The following is a 13,131-nucleotide window of genomic DNA, read 5'->3' on the forward strand; positions in this document are numbered from 1 at the left end:
TAATGTTCGGGGCCGGGTCTCTCCCCCCGGCCCCGCCTGCTGCCCCCGTGCGCCCCCTCCCCCGAGTGTCCTTGCCTGCCCTGGGCCACGGGCGGGTGCCCCCTGCAGCTCCACGCTGCGTTCCCTCCTCGCCGGCCGCTGCCAGCTATAAGGGTCGGTGCCGGGGGCAGGCTGAGGCGGCTGCTGTGCCTGTGGAGGGAGGAGGCGCATGGCAGCCTCCCCCCCACCCCAGCAGGCGACTCTGAGGGGGGGGCCCTATCCTGGCTGGACCTCCAGAGCAGCAGCCTGGGGAGGCTTGGGTGAGTGTTGTGCCCAGGGAGAGCCCCCCCTCTCCTGGAGCTTACTGCTGCTGGTGGGGAGAGGGACGGGGGGAGTCCTCCTCCCTGGCCCCCAACACTGGGAGAGCCTGCCTGCTGCACCCCAAACTCTTCATCCCTGGCCCAGCCCCATGCACCGCACCCCCTCTCACACCCCAACCCTCTGTCCCAGCCCAGAGCCCGCCCCCACCACCACACCCCACCCCGCACCCCCTCCCGCACCCCCTCCTGCATCCCCAACCCCCTGTTCCAGCCCAGAGCCCACACCCAGCATCCAAACTGTCTCCCAGAGCCTGCACCCCAATCCCCCCCCCAACCCCAACTCGCGCACCTAAACTCCCTCCCAGAGCCTTAGGCAGGTGTGGGGGGGTTGGAACTTGGACCTGTTCTGGGCACCACCAAAAATTATACAAACCTGCCACCCCTGAACCACCTCCTGCACACAGCACCCCGCACCCCCTCCCGCACCCCCTCCTGCACCCCCAACCCCCTGTTCCAGCCCAGAGCCCACACCCAGCATCCAAACTCTCTCCCAGAGCCTGCACCCCAATCCCCGCCCTAGCCCAGAGCCTGCACCCAAACTCTGTCCCAGAGCTCATACCCCTCTCGCACCCAAACTCCCTCCCAGAGCCTGCACCCCAAACCACCTCGCGCACCTAAACTCCCTCCCAGAGCCTTAGGCAGGTGTGGGGGGGTTGGAACTTGGACCTGTTCTGGGCACCACCAAAAATTATACAAACCTGCCACCCCTGAACCACCGATAGGTTGCCAGTTGCTGCACAGACTGACCAGCTGCTAGTCATCCTGGTGACCAGGACCTGGTTTTCAGGGAGAGGGGCGGGAGGGGCTAAAAGGGTTTTTTTTTTCTTTCTCCTCAGTTTGCCCTGCTGCGATGTGCAACATTTGAGCTCGTCACCCAATGAGAACACAAGTCAAAGTCCTCTCCCCCCCTCCCTCTTCCCCTCCCCCCCACATTTTCTTAACACCCTCTCCCCAGAAGACCAGTGTAGAACAGCAGCAGGGCCCGGGAGCTGCTTGCCCCTCTCAGGGCTTCCCTGGGGTCCCTGGAGACACCTGTGCAAATGTCAGGCATGTGACATCCAAGCAAAGTGGGTTACGGTGCCACGCTGTACCAGCCGCTTTCATCTCTGGAACCGCTAGTCCAGGGCTGTCAGGAAACCCCTGAGTTTCTCATTAGCTCGGTTCATTTTGTGGTTATAGCAAGTGCTGAGAACAGACGTCTCAAGTTTGCTTATGATACATCAGAAGGCAGGAAATCAGGAAAAACAGACACCAAGCGAGAACAAGCGCTCTTGCAATTCCCTGATGTGAAGGACCCTTTGGCTGCCCTCTGGGAGGTGAGAGCCTACCTCTGGATGAGGCAGATGGAAATGATAATGTGACGGGGAAGGGAGTTGTTGCTCTCTGGCCATGGAAATCTAAGAGCTACTGGTGTCCACCTCACTGCAAACAGGTAAGGGAAGGACAGGGGCCGTGAGCAGCCCTGGAATGGTGTCCTGGGGTGGTAGTCAGGGATTGCCACCATGCGGGGTGGCATGAGGGGTCTGCGCTGGCTCTTTCAGAGCCCCGGTTGGGGAGTAATGGTTTTCTTTGGGGGAAGGATGACCCGCAAATGATACCCACTTACCTCCTTGGACTGCAGTGAGTCCATCAAGGATCTATCACCATGGCATCTGGGCAATACATTTGGGGGTGGAGAGAGGAAGACTCTATCTCCTTGGCCTCTCTTATTGGTCTCTCTCGGGGCACACTGTGTTGGTTTGGGGATGTTTGGACAGACAGACCCACGTTTTAGTCTGAGTAGGTCATGGACAGGCTCCTGAGTTGCGCCCTCCAAAACAAAACTTCTCCAAAGTGCCCCGTCTCCCCACATACTAGGAATGGCTAATTCAGAGGGGTTCCCCTCAGAGAGCATACCAGGCATCTGGTGACCCCGTTGCTCCAAAAACCTTCACTTCCAGGGCAAAGCTAGAAGATATGTCCTGAGCCAGCAGCCTTGAAACCGGACTGAAAATATGCCGGAGGGTCTGTTTGCTGCTGGGTTGTTTTGTCCCTCGGAGCAGCTCTCTGAGATACCATAAGTCTCAAGAAGCAGGGAAAAATCCATCTCTGCAGTAAGAGTCACTGAATTACTTCTGGATGGTATTGTTCAACTTCAGTGGCTCTGATATGAACTTCTTTGGTGCAGACGCCATGGCAGGGCTGGCTTCTTGCCTTGCGTGGCTGCAGAAAGAGCTCTGTGTCCCATTCCCCTCTAAGACGCATCCTTCAATACCTAATGAGAGCAGTATGACTCTTCGCTCTGCTAAAGCCACCCCAGGAGCCACAAGGAACCAGAGAGGGGCCCAAGAGGCAAAGGGCAGGGTGCTTGGAAGCCAGGTTTTGTTCCCTCTCTGCAAGAAATGGGAAGGATCAGACATGGGTAGTTTGACTGCTCTGAGCCTAAGGCTGTTTGGACCATTGTCCTCCCTCCTTCCATCTTGCATTCCTCCCCTTGAACCAGAGCAGCTGGGATATGTGTGTGCTGGAGCTGGTCTGGTGGCCACATGAAACACAAGGGTCTCTCTTGTGGGCTGGTCAGCAGTGATTGGGCTGGGAGTTTGCTCTTGTGGTGAGTGGTGACATTGTTGGATACCGCGTGTTCTGTCTAAATTTAGCCCCGGTGGTCCCTCTTAAAACAAGACTCTATTGCATCCCGCTCCAGCCAGGCATGTGGGGTCAGTGCTGTAAACTGAGGGGCTGGCGCCTGAGTGACGAACCCTGGAATATTTTCAGAGATGAGGGTTCCACTGTTCTTTTCACAATAGCTATCCCCAGCACACCCACCCACCCGCCCACACTCCTCCCAAACTGCGTGGCACAAAACCATGAGAGGAAAATATGCATGTACACACACAAACACGCTCAAACACATACACAAAGCCAGACACAGATGAACAGACACACAAACAGAAGCACCCAAACACCCAGTCAGTCAGACACAAACACAGACAGAGAGAGCCTAGACATATGCACACAGACACCAGCGCACAGAGAGACAAACTGACAAACAGGTACCAACATACATAGGCAGACCGACACATTCCGTCACACAGACAACAACCCAGAGACACAGACATACACTCACTGACAAAACCATAGAGAGACACACAGACACAAACTCACACAAGCACACAGAGGCAAATAAGTGCAGACACACACACGCAGACCAACACAAATGTTCAGTCACATAGACAAACATAGTCACCAAAGAGCGACAAAAACAACTTTAGAGCCAAAATCCTCTTTGGCCTCAGACGTTGCTCAGATGATACCGATTTTCGGTGGAAATTGTTTTGTGGCTTGGGCATGAATACCTCCTACCTTGCCCAGGATACTTGTAGGAAGGAAAAAACACAATCCTGGCATCTTTTGCCTTTTGCTAATGCATCATATTTGAAATGTTTGATGTTATCTCCAGGCAATGGTATTTGGGACAGTTTGAGGTTTTTCTTCCACGAGGGTGGAAATTTCTTTTTAATTTATTTGTTTCCTTCTTGTTAATGGGAGACGCACGACGCTAAACTTCCCTGTCACGTCAGCAGGCCATAGGATGCCATTTAAAATACAACGAGGCAGCACGTCATACAGTTCGCTTTACCCCTCTTTGGAAGTGGCCTTGCCGAAAGCAATCAGGCTCCGGCCTTTTGGCTTCTTTAGGAAGCAAAGGCCTGAAAGCATTTTTCCTCGGGCCGGTCTACACTACAACCGCTGCATCGGCGCAGCTGCATTGTAGCGCTTTGATGAAGACGCTCTAAGCCGACGGGAGAGAGAGAGCCTTCTCCTGTCTGCTTAGTTACTCCACCTCCCGACATAGCGCTGCCTACACAGGGGTTACGATCTGTAACTTGGTCACTCAAGGGTCTGGATTTTTCACACCCGTGAGACTTAGTTATACTGAAGTAAGTGTGTAGTGTAGACCTGGCCTTTGCAACCTTGGAAATATGGGTAGCTTCTTCCTGGTCTTGGTGGAGAATGTGTTGTGGATGTCGGAGATGCAGATCTGGATTTGGCTGCCTTCGCTGAAAGGACTGGAGGGGCTGACTACCAATGAGAGGGTTTATCCCCAGTGTTAAATAGGTGATAATGAAAAAGAAACAAACCCCCAGAGAAAAAAGAACAGGAGTACTTGTGGCACCTTAGAGACTAACACATTTATAAACTTGCCATTGAAGTGTATGAGCTTCTCGTGTTAGTATGTCGCATAGTTTGTTATGGCTGCGAATACGTGCACCTTGAACTGCCGGACCCTGTCCCAGAATATGAGAAAGCTTATGCTCAAATAAATTTGTTACTCTCTAAGGTGCCACAAGTACTCCTGTTCTTTTTGCGGATACAGACTAGCACGGCTGCTACTCTGAAACCCCAGAGAGTTTTAAACATCTGGGGAGTCAGGCCCTGCGTAGACTGGACCTTTATCTAGAGCAGGGCTTCTCAACCTTTTTCTTTCTGAGCCCCCCCCCACCTCCCCAAACATGGCCCACCTGTGCCACAACAGCTGTTTTTCTGCATAACCAGTAGATTAAAAGCCAGGGCCGGCGGTAGGGGGTAGCAAGCAGGGCAATTGTCAGGGGCCCCACACCACAGGGGCCCCGTGAAGCTGAGTTGCTCGGGCTTTGGCCTCATCCCGGGAAGGAGGGGCTCGGGCTTCCGCTTTCTGCCCTGGGCCCCAGCGAGTCTAACACAGGCCCCACTCTCTGGTTTATTTTGGCAGACCCCCTGAAACCTACTCGCGGTCTCCCAGGGGGCCCCGGACCCCTGGTTGAGAACCACTGATCTCGAGCTCGAGACGGATTGTTCCCTCTAGCTCCCGCACCCCATCCAAACCCAGAATTCCCTCAGGCCTGTGTTGCCTCTGACAGAAGTCAGGGCAGTCACGCTAGGCTGTGACCTACATTCAGCCTGGGTTGAGCTGAGCATTTGTAGTTCCTGTGGGGTCATGCCAGCGGGGCAGAGCCATGATACAACGGCTGATGCAAGCTAGTCCTCCAGTGCTGGCCCACAGTTACCTAGAAACGCCTCCATGGTGTTCCGTTTTCACCTCTTTGGTATTTGTGATCTCACACCGGGGAGTTCTCCAGCCATTGCTGGAGACTTGCAGGATAGACAAGACCTGAAATTCTAATATTACAATCCCCCGAGCCAAATAAAAACTATTTGGAAGGGGAGAGTGAGGAAGCTTTCAGCCTTTCTCTCTGAAGCAAAGAAAGGGAACAACGATCCCCAATATTTTTCCACTTTCTAGGTCTCCATTAAGAACCATCCCTTCTAAGTGCTGTTAGCATCTCTGAAACTTCCAAGCCAAGCGACAAAGATTTTGCCAGCCCATCTTTGCTCTAACTGCTCTCCACCTCATTTGGACAGGAGCATCCGCTTAGTTTCTGATAACACAGGTTTCTGTTTTAACCATACCTAGTTAATGTACAGCTCAGCAGCCAACAAGATCAAATGTAACGTTTAAAATCGATACAATAGGGACCATTGACAACACACTTCTCTGTTCATGAACAAGGGTGTGTGGGCACATACGTTCACATAACTTCACAAAGATCTACACGCACACACACATCCTGCAATAAGAGCCACGTGGGCGACCTCTGTGCCTCCTAAGAGCCCCTTGACTTCCATGGGGCTCTGCACAGGTACAAGGTTTCTGGTGTATGAATGCCGTTGCAGGATCAGGACTGTGGACACAATCTCACACACACACACACACACACACACACACATTCAGTCACCCAGATGTATAGGCCACATCCTCACAACAAAACCTACATTGCGGATGTGTTAAGGATACAACAGAAAGCAACGAACCCCTGGAAATTCACAGTTAGCTGAGCAATGCATTCTGTGCTTCGCAACACAAGGACACACATGGGGCCCACTCCAATACCCGCGGAAGGCACTGACAAATCTCCCATTGACTCCAACACAGCAGGACCCAGCCCAGGGTGATGGTTCACAGGCCAGAATCGATAAAGTAAGAAGATGGGCTAACGCAGGCCCTAGGTGTGGGCACTATATGGACTCTGTGCTGATTCATTCTAATGCTGCACAGGGATATAGTCTAACGATTCAGAAGCATTTGCAGAAGTACCTGCGGAGACCACGCTCTCATGATCACGAGCAGTGCTGGGGTGACTCAGTGAGAGCCACCGTTTCACCGATGTTTCCCAGCCCTCCGATGTGTCCTCATTCAATTGCCTTAATCGGCTACTTGCCTTTATGGGAAGAAAATCTAAGGGAAAAGGAGTTCAGGGGAGCTGGCCGGTTCTCAAGGAGATAATATTAAACGCACAACTGCAAACTATCCCGCTGCAAAGGAAAGAGCGCAAGAATAGTAAGAGGCCAATATGGCTCCATCGGGAGCTCTCTAATGACCTGAAAATCAAAAAGGAATCCTACAAAAATTGGAAACACGGACAAATTGCTAAGGAGTTACAAAAGAACAGCATGAGCATACAGGGACAAAATCAGAAAGGCTAAGGCACAAAATGACTTTTACCTAGCAAGGGACATACAAGGCAATAGGAAGAGGTTTTATAAATACCTCGGGAGCAAGAGAAAGATGAAGAAAAGTGTAGGTCCTTTACTTAGCGGGGAAGGAGATCTAATAACTTGGCTGAGGTGTTAAATGCCTATTTTGCTTCGGTCTTCACTAAAAAGTGTAATGGTGACTCAACACAATTAATATTAATAACAAGGGGGCACAAGCCAAAATAGGAAACAAACAGGTTAAAGAATATTTAGGTCAGTTAGATGTATTCAAGTCGGCAGGGCCTGATGAAACTCATCCTATGGTACTTAACAAACTAGCTGAAGCAATCTTGGAACCATTTGCCATTATCTTTATGAACTCCTGGACACGGGTGAAGTCCCAGAGGACTGGAGAAGGACAAACATAGAACCTAGCTTTCAAAAGGACAACATTGAGGATCTGGGAATTATAGATCAGTCAGTCTAACTTCGATACGTGGAAAGGTACTGGAACAAATTATTAAAACAATCAATTCATAAGCACTCAGAGGTATAAGGAATAGCCAGCATGGATTTGTCCAGAACAAATCAGGCCAAACCAACCTAATCTCCTTCTTTGACAGGGTTACTGGCCTAGTGGATAGGGGTGGAGCAATAGACATGATCCATCTTGATTTTAGTAAGGCTTTTGCCCCAGTCCCACGTGACAGTCTCATAAGCAAAGTAGACAAAATAAACATAAGGTGGCTGCACAACTGGTTGAAAGACCATACTCAAAGAGTAGTTATCAATGGTCCATAGTCAAACTGGGAGGACATATCTAGTGGGGTCCCATATGGGTCAGTCCTAGGTCCAGTACTAGTCAATATTTTTATTAATGATTTGGATAATGGAGTAGGGAGTATGATTATTAAATCCGCATATGACACCAAGCTCGGAGGGGTTGCAAGCACTTTGGAGGACAGGATTAGCATTCAAAACGACCTTGACAAATTGGAGAATTGGCCTGAAATCAACAAGATTAAATTCAATAGTAACAAGTTGCAAAGTACTTCACTTAGGAACAGGGCTGGCTCCAGGGTTTTTGCCGCCCCAAGCGGCGGGAAAAAAATAAAATAAAATAAAAGCTGCGATCGTGATCGATGGCAGCTCCACCGCGCTGCTTTCTTCTTCGGCGGCAATTTGGTGGCAGGTCCTTCCCTCCGAGAGGGACCGAGGGACCTGCCGCCAATTGCCGCCAAAGAGCCCAACTTGCCGCCCCTTCCCCTTGGCCGCCCCAAGCACCTGCTTGCTGAGCGGGTGCCTGGAGCCGGCCCTGCTTAGGAAGGAAAAATCAGCTACAAAATGGGGAATAACAGGCTAGGCGGTAGTACTGCTGAAAAGGCTCTGGGAGTTATAGTGAATCACAAACTGAATATGAATCAACAATGTGATGCGGTTGTGAAAAAGGGTAATATCATTCTGGGTGTGAATTAACGGAAGAGTTGTATGTAAGACATGGGAGGTAATTGTCCCGCTCCGCTTAGCAGTGAGGAGGCCTCATCTGGAGTACTGTGTGAAATTCACAGTGCCACACCATGAGAAAGATGGGGACAAACTGGAGAGAGTCTGGAAGAGAGCAACAAAAATGACAAAAGGTTAAGAAAATCTGACTTAGAAGGAAAGGGTCAAAAAAAGGGCATGTTTAGTCTTGAGAAAAGAAGACTGAGGGGGGATCTGCGAACAGTCTTCAGATATATTTTACAAAGAGGACTGTGACCAATTGTTCTGAAGGTAGTACAAGAAGATAGGACAAGAAGTTATGGGCTTAATTGGTGCAAGGAAGGTTTAGGTTAGATATTAGGAAAAAACTTTCTAACTATAGGGGTAGTTAAGCTCTGGAATAGGCTTCCAAGAGAGGTTGTGAAAACTCCATCATTGGAGATTTTTAAGAACAGGTTGGACAAACACCTGTCAGGGATGGTCGAGGTCAGGAATCAGCAACCTTTGGCACGCAGCCCATCAGGGAAATCCGCTGGCGGGCCGGGCCGGTTTGTTTACCTGCAGCATCTGCAGGTTCGGCCGATCGCAGCTCCCACTGGCTGCGGTTCGCCGTTCCAGGCCAATGGGGGGTGCGGGAAGTGGCAGCCAGCACATCCCTCGGCCCACGCCGCTTCCCGCAGCTCCCATTGGCCTGAAATGGCAAACCGTGGCCACTGGGAGCTGCGATCGGCGGAACCTGCGGACGCTGCAGGTAAACAAACCATCCCGGCCCGCCAGCGGATTTCCCTGACGGGCCGTGTGCCAAAGGTTGCCGATCCCTGGTCTAGGTCTACTAGGTCCTGCCTCGGCACAGGGGGGCTGGACTAGACGACTTCTCGAGGTCCCTTCCAGCCTGACATTTCGATGATTTTGTGATTTATGCAAAAGCAGGCTTTGCTCGGTGGCAAGTTTGATCATTTCTCCCCACAAACCAAATGTGGAGAATTTAAAAATGGACAAAACCCTTTGAAATGAACCAAAAGAGAGGAAAAAATATGAGTAATGTTTATTTCTGTCTCCGTTATTGATTTAGTAGAACTTAGCTGACAGCTTGGAAAATCTCCTGCTTTCCCATGGATTCAGGTGGGAGTTGAATGCTCTCCATCATCAGAGAGCTGATCTCCAGTGAAATCAATGGAAAGACTCCAGTTAATTTCAATAGGCCTTGGATAGGGCCCCCGGCTGACAAGACAGCAGCTTCCCAGTTTTTTATTAATTATTCTTTTCCGTTCTATTTAACCCTTTATAGCTTGTTACCCTTCTCTGCAGCATAATTACACTGGGGCTGTAAAACTGGAGTTTTCATAGTCCGAGAGTTTCAGGCCAGGAGGCACTAGTACACTGTCTTCTCTGTATTCCTGTAGATCATGGGCCTTTAAACACCAGCCAGCCACTCCGCCACCAGAATCAGACCCAAGGGGTGCCACAGGCAGAGAACAGGAGGGACCAAGGTGAACCAGTCCCCAAGGCTTCTGCCACGGCAGGAAATTGATTAAGTGAGCTATACCCAGATAAATCCTGGCAAGCGCCCCGCGCCCCATGCTGTAGAGGAAGATGAAAAAAACCCCAAGGTCCCTGCCAATCTGACCTAGGGGGAAATTCCTTCTTGACCTTGAATATGATGATCAATTAGGCCCTGAGCATGTGAGCAAAACCCTCCAGCTAAGCACCCGAGACAGAGAATTCTTAGTGCCAGCTCAGTCCATTTCAGCCAATGTCCCATCTTGTTGGGGGGAGATTTTTAAGAGCACAAAAGACAAGTAGGCGTCTGGGTCCCATTGAAAGTTGCTGAGCGTTGGGTGCTTAACTGCTGTTTGTGTATTCGAAAAGCCACCTCCTTGTGCCTGTCTGCTGCCTGCTTAAACAGACATTAGCACAGGGCTGCACCAGGGAGGGGGAAAGAACAATTACAAATGAGCTAGGCGCACCAGCTGCACCACTTTGTTTTAGAACAGATGCACTCGCTGATAACAGATCAAGCTTAACATTTTCAAAAGCAGCCTCTGATTGTGAGTACCCCAGCCGGAGACACCTGGGTCCTGGTGTTGAGTACACATAGCTCCCATTGACGTCATTCCAGTTGTGGGTGCTGAATATCTGGCCCCAGGTGTCTCCAGTTGGGTTCCCAAGAAAGGAAGCTTCCAACGTAAGTGGCCACTTTGGACAAATTGATCCGAATACACAGGGACCCAGAGCATAGCCTGGGAAAAACCAGTTCACAGGCAAGAGCCTCAGCTGGTGTCAATTGCAACGTGGCCAACTCTCACAATTTTATCTCGACTCGCGTGACACTTGGTGTTCTTAAAGTCCCAGGTTGGGAAATCCTAATATGGCATGAGGATCTCAGGTTTCATTGAAAACAAACAGACAAAAAAGATACGTTTCTAGTTCTCATGTTTGCCGAAAAAATCCTAAAGGCTCAGAAACCCAAAAGGCAAAGAGAAAAACCTCATGATTTTAAGCCCATCTCATGCTATTTAGCGGCCCGATTCATGATTTTGTAACGCTCACGGTTCACAATATTGAAATTGGCTGTCCGTGGCGCTACTCCGGCTCCATCTGCTCCAGCCTGAAATACTTTGCCAACTTAAATAATGCTAACGTGAAGTTAAAGGGAAACTCTCAATGTCAAAAGCCACATTTCAGTCTAAACGTCCGCCCCCCCCCGCTGCTATTACAAGTGAAGTCTAAGATTAGCAGAGATGAAATATGCCAGAGAGAAAATAATTCTTTGGGCCTGATTTTTCATCCCGGTTGATGCAACTAGAAGGAACTATGCTGGTGTGAAGCCAGTTTGACTGAGTGGAGAATCAAGCTTCTCAGCTTGTTCCCTTTGTGCGTTTCACACCATACCAAAGGGCAGGGGGGCTCAGGGACTGGTGTATTACCTGCTACTGCTGTGAACTCATTCTTACACACTAGGGCTGTGTCTACACCGCCACTTTCAGCGCTAAAACTTTTGTCGTTCAGGAGGTGTGAAAAAACACCCCCCTGAGCAACAAAAGTTTTCCGGCACATCTTCACTGGCAACATTAAAGCGCTGCCATGAGGGCAGGGGACTGGACTCGATGACCTCTCGAGGTCCCTTCCAGTCCTAGAATCTATGAATCTATGAAAACATGGCTTGTGTAGTCGCAGCACCAGCGCTGGGAGAGAGCTCTCCCACCACTCTAAAAAAACCCACCTCGGGGAGGGGAATAGCTACCAGCGCTGGGAGGAAATCAAGGAGCCGGAGCCAGGGCTAACGGATAGGTGCTCAGAGGAGGAATGGAAAACAAATGGTGAGTTGATGAGCCAGTGAGATACAGGCAGGCTGTTCCAGGGGGCAAGAGGAGAGGCTCTCATATCGCTAGAGACAAGGTTATATGCCAGGTGCAGATGGTCACGCAAGGTGCAAGCACTGAGAGAGAAAGGCTGCTCTCGTGGTTAGGGCACTAACCTAGGACTAGGGAGAGACAGATTTGATTCCCTGCTCTGCCACAGATGCTCTGTGTGACCTCTGGCAAGTCACTTAGTCTCTCTGGGCCATAGTTCCCTATCCCCAGAGAACGTTACCAGGCCATTGCAGACATGGGAGAGCTGTGTGCCACTGGGCTCTCCCCTCACAGCACCCATTACACGATCACCTGAAATGAACGAAGCCGACAGTTTCTATTAAAAGAGCCACCTCTCATCTTAGCTTCCGCGGTTGTCCAGCACCTATAAATGTGAAGCCTCAGAGACAGGCAAGGCCCCTCAGCACGAATTCCAAACCACTAGGGCCCAGCGCCGGTGAGTTCTGAGCTCTCTCACCCTTCACAGTTTTCAAAGGGAGCTGGGGATGCTCGGCACCGTGCGGAGCAGACCGATGGCGAGGGAGGCAGAGGAGGGAGATGCCCTAAGCCAGGCTTTTCCGTGGCTGTGGGCTGACCTTTCCAGACTGACTCACTGGGCGGCATTCCCCTCCTCCCCCCCACCCCCTCGATTTATGCTGTGCTCAGCGTTTGAGGGAGGGCCATGCTTTCCAGGTGACTTGTGCGGCTAACGCGAAAAGGGCGCTTTCCGCTGGCAAGGCCTGCGTTTGCCAGCCCGCCCCTGACACCCCCGCCTGCTGTTTTGCACATACCACATGTTTGTATGTACGTGCCACCCACACTCCTGGGTGTGCCGTTACGGGAGCTCTTCAGAGTTCGTCATCTCAAACGCCGGGCCCAGGTTAGTCTGTTTGCTGGGGTGATTCTGCCCGTTTGGCTGATTCTTGATTACGAGGAACCGGTCGTGCGTGTTGAAAGCGTTGAGAATGGGGGAGTGCTTGGCACCTCTGAAAATCACGCCTCAGGGTCTCAAGTTGGGCTCCTAAAATAAGGAGCCATCCAAAAGTTGTGGCCCTGGCTGGAAACTTGTCCCAACGGGCAGAAGGACTTGGAGTACAGCCTGGCACCAAACAATGCCCCTGCCAGTGCCTCAGCTAGTAACTCTCGTCCGTCCTTAGCGGATGGGGAAGCTGGAAATGGGAGCGAATGAAGCAGTGGGGTCGCCCCAGCAGAGGAAATGTGAAGCACACACCGGGCCTGTGTATTGTCCGTGCTCTGCATGGACGCCGATGAGAGTAGCACGCAAGGATCATGCCCCTGAGAGAGGGGATTAAGATGCAAATTCCCAAGGTTGGGCACTCTAGCTGGTTCTGCTGGCTGGGGCAGCTTGTCTTGTCCTGTCTTCCCAGGTCTTGTTCCTGGTGTCAGGGAGCTCTCTGGGGAATGGGCTTGTCAAGGGCTGA

This window comes from Terrapene carolina, unplaced genomic scaffold, assembly GCF_002925995.2.
Source record: "Terrapene carolina triunguis isolate 2854851 unplaced genomic scaffold, T_m_triunguis-2.0 Scaffold236, whole genome shotgun sequence".
Classification (NCBI taxonomy): Eukaryota; Metazoa; Chordata; order Testudines; family Emydidae; genus Terrapene; species Terrapene triunguis.